Here is a 10,535-nt window from a genome sequence, read left to right as displayed (position 1 = left end):
ATGTAAATGTAATGAAATAACATGACAAATATATTGCGTTTTCCATGTTACACTTGCAATACAAGGGGCTTGAAGTAGCCTGCTTGAAAAGTCCTTGTAATTATTGCAGCCAATTTAAAAATTCTCCTGCTGCCTTAAATTATCTGTGATAACATTTGTAATCAGTTTCTGTGCTAGATGTGGCCACTTTCATTTGTTTCCGGCTGTTTCAAATTGTAATGTTGGCTTCAACTTGGCTTTACATACAAATCCTTTCATTAAAAAAGGAAACTGGTTTTTGGTAACGTTCTCATTATAAAAACAGCGATAGTGAGATTCAAATGGTGAGATGAATGCTACTGCTATTCATGACTTTAGCCTACAGAAAAAACACCATGCAGGCATCCAATCTATTTAGTCAGGAAATCCACATTACTCTCACAAATTTTAGAATGTAATAATCATTTGAATAAAAGTTGTAGAGGACTACTTTTTTTTACACTTTTTGCATGCTTTTGGGGGTAAAAGGAGGGTTCTGTATTAGGCCCTATATGTACAATTATATACATTTTACTATTGTATAACATTGAGAATGTTGAAAATTACAATTAAGTGCTTGAAAAAGTGCCTGGAAGTCCTTGAATTTGTATCCCAACATCACACATTAGCCCCATTATTTATAGAAAGACCCATCTCTTTCCAGCTCTTTCTTTCTTTCTTTCTTTCTTTCTTTCTTTCTTTCTTTCTTTCTTTCTTTCTTTCTTTCTTTCTTTCTTTCTTTCTTTCTTCTCTCTCTCTCTCTCTCCTTCCCCATCCAACTCTTTAGTTTCTGGCAGGGTGGGAGAGGGTGGTAGAGGCTCCGGGAGGTTGAGTCCCCTGCGGAGAGAACAAAAGGCCAAGGAAAAATGTCATCCTGGCAGGCCACACCATCAGGGACGGCCGCTAATTTATCCCTGTGATAATTCCGTTTGTCAGGATGTACCACCGAGCTCTAGGCCAGACAGACACAGGGGGATCACAGCCAGGCAGTCCCGTAGCCTTATACAGCCTTACATTGTGCCTCAGTGACTATTCTCTAGAAAAAAATCACTATGTATCAATTGTACATAACTGCCACTATCTGGGACATTGCTTCTGTTTCTAAAGTCTGTTTCTAAAGTTCCACTGTGCACAGCTTCACACTGTACAAAGGGCAGATTTCTATTTGGAAAGCAATAGAATCTTACTCAAACCTGCCCTGACATTTCAAGACTCCTGCATGTACCACAGACTAAAAACTATTTCCTCTCCTTAGACCCTGGCCTTCAGAGGGCCTGTGGTGCACAGTCATCATGTAGCATACTGTAAAAACAGAGAGTATGAACCAATCCCTGGTAGTTTCATTGAAGCAAAGATATTCATATCAGGTATTTATACAGACCTATTAACTCAGATTTGGCCTTGACAGAATGTTTATTTGATTGAATGCTCTTAGATGTACAGTTGAAGTTGGAAGTTTACATACACTTAGGTTGGAGTCATTAAAACTGGTTTTTCAACCACTCCACAAATTTCTTGTTAACAAACTATAGTTTTGGCAAGTCGGTTAGGACATCTACTTTGTGTATGTCACAAGTCATTTTTCCAACAATTGTTTACAGACAGATTATTTCACTTATAATTCACTGTATCACAATTCCAGTGGGTCAGAAGTTTACATACACTAAGTTGACTGCGCCTTTAGACAGCTTGGAAAACTCCAGAAAATGATGTCATGGTTTTAGAAGCTTCTGATAGGCTAATTGACATCATTTGAGTCTATTGGAGGTGTACCTGTGGATGTATTTCAAGGCCTACCTTCAAACTCAGTGCCTCTTTGCTTGACATCATGGGAAAATCAAAAGAAATCAGCCAAGGCCTCAGAAAAAATTCTAGACCTCTAGATCAGTACAAACAATAGTACGCAAGTATAAACACCATGGGGCCACGCAGCCGTCATACCGCTCAAGAAGGAGACGCGTTCTGTCTCCTAGAGATGAACGTACTTTGGTGCGAAAAGTGCAAATCAATCCCAGAACAACAGCAAAGGACCTTGTGAAGATGCTGGAGGAAACAGGTACAAAAGTATCTATATCCACAGTAATTTCACATTCTTAAAATAAAGTGGTGATCCTAACTCACCTAAGACAGGGAATTCTTACTAGGATTAAATGGCAGGAATTGTGAAAAACTGAGTTTAAATGTATTTGGCTAAGGTGTATGTAAACTTCCGACTTCAACTGTATATACCCTTAAAAATGATTTTAGGACCTTTGGAGTAAGGCCTACTGATTTACCAGTTCATCCCCATTTAACGCTGGCTGCTCATTCTGTGTTGGAAGGCAAAGGTTTAGACATAATGATTTCTAGTTTGAGCCAAATAAAAATCAATATGTTCATTTATTGTCAATTTCATTATTATTTTTTAAAATAATTTCTGTCTATATTAGAACATCAAGGCAAACATTTTACTGCTTTAAATGAAATAAGTAATCTATACAATTGAACTGATTTAGCATTTTTACCCATAACTACGGGATGAATAAATATATGTTGAAAGTGGTGCACTCAAACACTGTATATCAAAACATCTTGAATTGGTGCTTGTCAACCCTGTTATGTGACATTATCCATTCAAAAGACGTCACCTTGGGACATTCATTCAGTCTCAAGACTCTGAGTCACATCAAAAACTCCATCCACATCTCAATACAAAAGACTGTGTCCTTTCTATCCTTGCCTTCCTTTCAGACCGACTGCAATGCAAATAAAACTAGATAATAAATCAACAGACATGCAGCCAGAACCATGCAGTGCTCCTACAGATAGTTCCTATACAGCTCTCTGGTTTCAATGTCAAATCCCCTTTCAGAGTCAGACACTCCATTCACACTCCATTCTGTGTCAGTGACACTGACGAGTGAGACACTTCACATTCAGACCAAACACATTGGCCGTGTCCCAAATGGCACCCTACTCCCTATATAGTGCACTACTTTTGACCTGGAGCACTATATAGGGAAACGGTGACAATTGGAATGCACACAATCATGATCTGTGTTTATCGAATGGTCACAGATGGATTTGTTTGCCGTTGCCTGTACAAATGGTAGTTTGCCGTTTGCTGCTGAAATGCATCCTTGAAGCGCTGATGTATTGAGCCAACAAATAAAACACAACATTAAAGGGAGTATAGAAAACATGATTTCTTTCATCATTTTCAGCTGAATTCTTAGCCTCCTTGACTGTCATGGCCCAGGTTTAATAAAGTATTTCAATCTGTTCAGAATGTGAAACTCAAGTAGTCTACTATGTCTTTATTCCGACATCAATTACATTTTTTGTTCAGTTTCTTCTTTTTAATAAAAGTACATTTAATCAAAGGTTTAGCAGACTCATTTTGTTCTTTCATAGATACGTTCTATTATAAATCTGTTTGGATATTTAATGAAACAAACAGCAATTTTAGAGCAACAAAATCATCAACCGATAAAACTACTTTGAACCCTGGACAACACCGAAGATCCTCTGGGATTTCAGCACCAGGGACAGCGACTATCTCCCACACCTCTGGTGTGTGTGTGTGTGTCTGTTCATTCTGTCCAGCCAGCAGAGTTGTGTTCTGCATGCCCATCAGACAGACAGGCTATGGGGGCATCACTTACTGTCTACCCCAGGCCCCAGGGGAAGGGAGTGCATATAATACTGTTAGCGACCTGCTATATTTTCACACTGTACAGCACATATGATCTGTGGTAGAACACTCACACACAATTCAGAACCACTGTATAGCGAGCGTGTGTGTGTGAAACCTCTGTGTATGCGTGCACGTGTATAAATACTCATGTGTAGTCTACATGCATGCGTGTCCGGGCACACACACTCCACCAACATGTGCGTGCGTCGATAGATGTTGAGTGGAGCTTACAGTAGTCAAACTGATGCACATCCATAATGCAGTATATCAGGGGTAGGTGGCAGCCCGGTGTTACTGACGTGTTGCACATTCAGACGCCAGAGGCCCTTTTAAAGGCGCCCAGAGCACGCTTTACTGTGCTGCTTCAACTCCTTAAATGGATTTCAGCCCTAAATGCATTTATATTTCAGTTGCTTACATTGCTTTTAACGTGGCGTCTTCTTAGAGAGATCTCTGGAGGAGGAGATGGAGACGGGGGGCGGTTGGGTATAAAGGGTTTGTGAGTATTTGATTACATGCAACGATAGGGGATCTAGTCCTACCACCAGACAGAGCGCAGGCTGTTTGTGGGGCTCCTCGGTGAGACTAGCCCTCGTTCGTTACTGTGACGGTTGAAGACCACGTCAGTGTTTCTCTGTTAGTGTTCCTGAGCTAAGGAGAGAGAGGAGAGGCGCATCGATCATCTGAAGAAGAAATCCTCTGTTAACAATGTGTGTACTTAACCACTGTATACCTCATAAGTAGACGTGTTCCACAACACAGAATGTGATATGCACGTGTTTTTCAATGTCATACATCGGAGAGAGCATTAAATCGGTAGTCACTCAGTGGTGGAAAAAGTACCCAATTGTCATACATGAGTAAAAGTAAAGATACTTTAATAGAAAATGACTCAAGTAAAAGTGAAAGTCACCCAGTAAAACACTACATGAGTAAAATTATAAAAGTATTTGGTTTTAAATATACTTAAGCATCAAAAGTAAATGTAATTGCTAAAATATACTTAAGCATCAAAAGTAAATGTAATTGCTAAAATATACTTAAGTATCAAAAGTAAATGTATAAATCATTTCAAATTCCTTATATTAAGCAAATCAAATGGCACCGTTGTCTTGTTTTTATATTTATGGATATCCAGGGACACGCTCCAACACTCAGACATAATTTACAAAGCATGTGTTCAGTGAGTCCGCCAGATCAGAGGCAGTAGGGCTGACCAGTGAGTCCGTCAGATCAGAGGCAGTAGGGCTGACCAGTGAGTCCGCCAGATCAGAGGCAGTAGGGTTGACCAGTGAGTCAGCCAGATCAGAGGCAGTAGGGCTGACCAGTGAGTCCGCCAGATCAGAGGCAGTAGGGCTGACCAGTGAGTCCGCCAGATCAGAGGCAGTAGGGTTGACCAGTGAGTCCGCCAGATCAGAAGCAGTAAGGATGACCAGTGAGTCAGCCAGATCAGAGGCAGTAGGGCTGACCAGTGAGTCAGCCAGATCAGAGGCAGTAGGGCTGACCAGTGAGTCCATCAGATCAGAGGCAGTAGGGCTGGCCAGTGAGTCTGCCAGATCAGAGGCAATAGGGATGGCCAGTGAGTCGGCCAGATCAGAGGCAGTAGGGCTGACCAGTGAGTCCGCCAGATCAGAGGCAGTAGGGATGAACAGTGAGTCTGCCAGATCAGAGGCAGTAGGGCTGACCAGTGAGTCCGTCAGATCAGAGGCAATAGGGATGGCCAGTGAGTCTGCCAGATCAGAGGCAATAGGGATGGCCAGTGAGTCTGCCAGATCAGAGGCAGTAGGGCTGGCCAGTGAGTCCGTCAGATCAGAGGCAATAGGGATGGCCAGTGAGTCTGCCAGATCAGAGGTAGTAGGGCTGACCAGTAAGTCCGCCAGATCAGAGGCAGTAGGGCTGACCAGTGAGTCCGTCAGATCAGAGGCAATAAGGATGGCCAGTGAGTCTGCCAGATCAGAGGCAATAGGGATGACCAGTGAGTCGGCCAGATCAGAGGCAGTAGGGCTGACCAGTGAGTCCGTCAGATCAGAGGCAGTAGGGATGACCAGTGAGTCGGCCAAATCAGAGGCAATAGGGATGGCCAGGGAGTCTGTCAGATCAGAAGCAGTAAGGATGACCAGTGAGTCAGCCAGATCAGAGGCAGTAGGGATGACCAGTGAGTCCGCCAGATCAGAGGCAGTAGGGATGACCAGTGAGTCCGCCAGATCAGAAGCAGTAAGGATGACCAGTGAGTCAGCCAGATCAGAGGCAGTAGGGATGACCAGTGAGTCCGCCAGATCAGAGGCAGTAGGGATGACCAGTGAGTCTGCCAGATCAGAAGCAGTAAGGATGACCAGTGAGTCCGCCAGATCAGAGGCAGTAGAGCTGACCAGTGAGTCGGCCAGATCAGAGGCAGTAGGGATGACCAGTGAGTCTGCCAGATCAGAAGCAGTAAGGATGACCAGTGAGTCGGCCAGATCAGAGGCAGTAGGGATGACCAGTGAGTCCGCCAGATCAGAGGCAGTAGGGATGACCAGGGATGTTCTCCTGAATTGGACAATTTTTCTGTCCTGCTAAGCATTCAAAATGAAATTAGTACTTTGGGGTGTTAGGGAAAATGTATGGAGTAAAAAGTACATCCTTTTATTTAGGAATGTAGTGAAGTAAAAGTTGTTAAATATATAAATAGTACAGTACAGATACCCCCAAAGAATGATGCATCTACTGGACAAGGATTTATTTGCATTTGTAACTGACACGAAAATCAGATCCTTACTCTTGGCTTCAGGGTGGGTGTTGGTTATTTTGTGAACTGTGAAAAGGAGATGTGTTGTTGCCATGTATTATATGATTGTATACATTCATATAAGGTGGCTCCAATGCCATGTGCAATACATGGCACATCCTTCAACTCTATCCTCCGACGCAGAGATTTAGCAAACTGTGATGACTACTCAACTATAATATCTGAAGCTCCGTTTGTCAAGGCAGACTATACGTGTCATCTCATCTTCCTTGGTCTTTGTTTTCAACCCACACGTGAAAATGACTAGACACATACAGCCTATTTCTATGCCTAAGTCCATAATGACACCCTATTTCTTTGATAGTCCGCTACTTGTGACCGGGGCTCTGGTCACAATTTGTGCCTTATACAGGAAACATAGGGTGGCATTTCGGATGCACCCTATCATATTGTTATGATCTGGTGGAACAATCAAATGAGTGTGATTCAAGTCTAAATAATGAATCACTTCACATGATGAATTGGTCTGTGCAGCATGGTTGAAATTACAAGCATATGACGGTATTAACATTTGATATGGTTAGATTGAATGTATTTCAAATGAAAAACCAAACGTTCCATGTTTGCTCTCACATCCCAAAATAGCACAAGGGACTCGGAGGGAGAAACCAGGGAAGGATGAAGATTTCTAGTTCCATTATACTTTATTTCAAATAGATTAATCAATCTTTCATTGTTCTATTTGAAACATAGATTTCTTGTTTCCTTGCATACACAAACGTGTACGCGAAATTGTCATCTGTAACAAGCTACCTGCTCGTGACATAACATATTCTCTCATCATACAATAATGCATAAACCATGAGGTGTAGCCCGATATATTTGCATCTTTGAAAGATTGTTCGGTCTTGTAGAGATTGCAAAGCACTCATCTCCATATCCTCTGCTACAGAAGACCGGCTCCTCTTGGCCAGAAGAGTCTTTCATATCTCAATCCGAGCTCCACGAGATCCTTTGGATGCCAAGATCTGATTGAAGAACTCACTATGGATGCCATCTCTCCATTTTCACAAGTCCACAGTTCGAAAGGAAAATTGTAACTTGCCACATCATCATGAGGATGCATAATGTACCATGATGTAAAACGCATCATCATGGTGATGGTGCAAGTCACACTTTGCTTCTTGAAAGTCCAATATGTCGAAGACTTGAAATAAATACCAAAATTAAAACTCAGCAAAACAAGAAACGTCCTCTCACTGTCAACTGCGTTGATTTGCAGCAAACTTAACGTGTAAATATTTGTATGAACATAAGATTCAACTGAGACATAAACTGAACAAGTTCCACAGACATGTGACTAACAGAAATGGAATAATGTGTCCCTGAACAAAGGGGGGTCAAAATCAAAAGTAACAGTCAGTAACTGGTGTGGCCACCAGCTGCATTAAGCACTGCAGTGCATCTCCTCCTCATGGACTGCACCAGATTTGCCAGTTCTTGCTGTGAGATGTTACCCCACTCTTCCACCAAGACACCTGCAGGTTCACGGACATTTCTGGGGGGTAATGGCCCTAGCCCTCACCCTCCGATCCAACAGGTCCCAGACGTGCTCACTGGGATTGTGATCAGGGCTCTTCGCTGGCAATGGCAGAACACTGACATTCCTGTCTTGCAGGAAATCACACACAGAACGAGCAGTATGGCTGGTGGCATTGTCATGCTGGAGGGTCATGTCAGGATGAGCCTACAGGAAGGGTACCACATGAGGGAAGAGGATGTCTTCCCTGTAACACACAGTGTTGAGATTGCCTGCAATGACAAGCTCAGTCCGATGATGCTGTGACACCGCCCCAGACCATGACGAACCCTCCACCTCCAAATCGATCCCGCTCCAGAGTACAGGCCTCGGTGTCACCCCTGGTGAGACAAAACCGCAACTCGTCAGTGAAGAGCACTTTTTGCCAGTCCTGTCTGGTCCAGCGACGGTGGGTTTGTGCCCATCGGTGACGTTGTTGCCGGTGATGTCTGGTGAGGACATCAGGCCTACAAACCCTCAGTCCACCCTCTCTCAGCCTATTGCGGACAGTCTGAGCACTGATGGAGGGATTGTGCGTTCCTGGTGTAACTCGGGCAGTTGTTGTTGCCATCCTGTACCTGTCCCGCAGGTGTGATGTCCGGATGTACCGATCCTGTGCAGGTGTTGTTACACGTGGTCTGCCACTGCGAGGATGATCAGCTGTCCATCAATTTATTGCCCTGGCCACATCTGCAGTCCTCATGCCTCCTTGCAGCATGCCTGAGGCACGTTCACGCAGTTGAACAAGGACCCTGGGCATCTTTCTTTTGGTGTTTTTCAGAGTCAGTAGAAAGGCCTCTTTAGTGTCCTAAGTTTTCATAACTGTGACCTTAATTGCCTACCGTCTGTAAGCTGTTAGTGTCTTAACGACCGTTCCACAGGTTTATTAATTGTTTATGGGTCATTGAACAAGCATAGGAAACAGTGTTTAAATCCTTTACAATGAAGAGCTGTGAAGTTATTTGGATTTTTACAAATTATCCTCGAAAGACAGGGTCCTGAAAAAGGGTTGTTTCTTTTTTTGCTGAGTTTATATTTTTGGGGTGGATTTGTCCTTTAAGGCTGTAGACTTAGAGAGTGGGAATATGAAAATGGATCAGTTGCATCCATAGAGAGTTCTTCAATCAGATCTTGGCATTCTTTTGTGCTCCCTTCTTTTGCCGACTCAAATGCAGCCTGCACTCCGAAGATAGGCTTACTGTAGATGCTGTTTTTGCTTAAGAACTGCACACCAAATCTGTTTTTACGTCATCTTGGGGGTGACCCACCTTGCACACAGTGCAGTTATTTGTTTATAATTTTCTTGCTAGTATGAACAAACAAAGAGGAGTTCTTTATTATCACTATCACGGAATGCTACTCCAATAAACTAATTTAATTTACAAAGTAAGCCTCATGACTTGGCACATGGCTTCCTCAACCGCTGAACTGCTCTTTGCATAGTAAGGGTTTTCTATGTCGTTCAATACAAACGTGGAACTTTCGGATAAGCAATATCTCGAGGACCAAGGCCCATATTCACAGTCTCAGAGAAGGAATCAGTTTTGCCTTTTAGATCATAACAAATAAGGGGAAGCTGATCCTAGATCAGCACTCCTACTCTGATGGACTTTGTGAATATGGGGACCCAAATGTTTACCCTAAACAGTTTGTTGGCCCTTGCTGCTATTAATAACTGAAACCAATGACTTTTATGAGTCATAAGTCTAGAGAAAACCCACTGCTATATCCCAAAGCAATAATGCACAAGTCTCTGTGTCTATGTAATCCATTGCTTTCATTTTCTCAGGTGTTTTATCACATTAAAGATGAGCCTACATCCCTGAAGGAAAGACATTAACTGCTTTCTGCTTTTTTAATGAAAGCCACCATATACTGTATATGTCTTGATAATGCATGACAGTGAAGTCCGAATGACAGTGAAAATGTACAATGGCTGTCTGCCGTTATCAGATGAGCTTTCTCATTGAGATTTCAACCAGTGGGCTCGTCAGCCAGTAAGAGGATGGGGGGAAAAAAGAAAAGCTTTATTATAACATTCTAAAATGAGATCATTCAATACAACGTCTGTTTTTCAAACTTCCCCTGTTGAGTGGCACTTGTCTGAGTGCTGATCAAATCCTGTCTAGAAAACCAACTGATGTTGAAAATGAGTGGGGGTCCACCGTCCCTCTTCTGCCCTCCCCAGCATGATGTGAAGACGGGCCTGAGAAACATGTTAGCTAGCCCTCTCTCCGCCTCCCTCACTTGCTCTCCTCTCTGTTTCTCTCCCCATCTCTTTGTCTCTGGCAGAATGAGAGTTGAAAGGTAAGTAGGGAGGGGTAAAATAATAGTTATTGGCAGTAGATGAAGAGTGCTAATTTCCTAGGAGAGATAGGAGCCATTGGGGCCCTTCTAGTCACAAGCAGTCAGGTGGACTGGCATTACAGGTGGAATAGTAAGCTCTGATATCAGTTATTGCAGAGTGCTTTTCCTATGCAGGTAGTGGCTGGATCATCAGGCTAAACTGATGGTGATTGGTTGCCCAGATGAGAGAC

Source organism: Salmo salar, chromosome 17 (genome assembly GCF_965601325.2).
Source record: "Salmo salar chromosome 17, fSalSal1, whole genome shotgun sequence".
NCBI classification, from domain to species: domain Eukaryota; kingdom Metazoa; phylum Chordata; class Actinopteri; order Salmoniformes; family Salmonidae; genus Salmo; species Salmo salar.
Note: the sequence above shows the minus strand (reverse complement) of the source record.